A 1,044-nucleotide genomic window follows, 5' to 3' on the forward strand; every position below is an offset into this window, starting at 1 on the left:
GATGCTTTCTTATATATTGAATATCACAAATTAAACCCTACTTTCTATCATTAGTTATTTATTTGTTATCCAAATTATCTACTTATTTCAATTGCCTATTAGTGACAGATAAGCAAATTGAACGTCGTCGTTGTAGTTGAAGTATTACTTTTTATTGAGCCTTAGTCCGTAGTATTCTATTTCTCTCTGTGGGATTGATAACTAAGACTCCATTAGAGCCATATATTACTTGAGCAATACGTATACTTGCGTTCATAAATTTGACTTTCACATTATTGAATATTATACTTATACATCTTTATTAAATCAAACACATATATATAAAGTCACAGTCAAGATATTTGCTCCGTTGCTGAAATTTAAATCTTCTAGTAGCGTCATCAAATTCTTGTAATTGTCGATTTACAAAAAGAAAAAGGTCGGTCAGTTCCGACGGCGCCATCGAACCCGCTAACGGTGAGATTTTCCTGAGACTCTAGAATTAATTCATTAAGAAGGTCTGCCGACGGCGCCCTTGAGGCCGCCGACGGCTTCGAGGACGCCGACGGCGAGCTCGGCGGTTATGCTCACCAGGCTTAGGATAAGGCCAAATTTTGAAGGGATGCTTAGGCAACTCTTGAGAAAGCTCATCCACAAAAAGACTATTTTGGCCGAAAATTGATAGAGCCTAGAAGTCTTAGAGAGGTCCTAGATGTTATAAAGGTTCCAATAGTGTGTAAAAATTGTGAGGAATTCTTCGAGAGATTGTAAGAGTGGAGGGAAAGTGAGAGATTTCTTCCTCATTGCTGCTTCAAAGAGGAATTCTGTGTGCTGTAGGAATTCTGTGTGCTGTTTCTGTGTGCTGTAAAGAAAAGAAAAAATTCAGAGGAACTTTGAGGAGTTTTCGTAGGGAGAAATTAGAGATAAGTTATTTACTTGTTGTAATTTGTATTACTTTGATTTTATATATGAATTCCGAGTTTTGTTGTGTTTTCCCCATGAGATCTGAGTAGTTTTCTCTGTCTTTCTTCTTGTCTCGAGATTTGTGAAATGGTGATTTGAATT

The sequence above is a fragment of the Phalaenopsis equestris genome, unplaced genomic scaffold (genome assembly GCF_001263595.1).
Source record: "Phalaenopsis equestris unplaced genomic scaffold, ASM126359v1 Scaffold000777, whole genome shotgun sequence".
NCBI classification, from domain to species: Eukaryota; Viridiplantae; Streptophyta; class Magnoliopsida; order Asparagales; family Orchidaceae; genus Phalaenopsis; species Phalaenopsis equestris.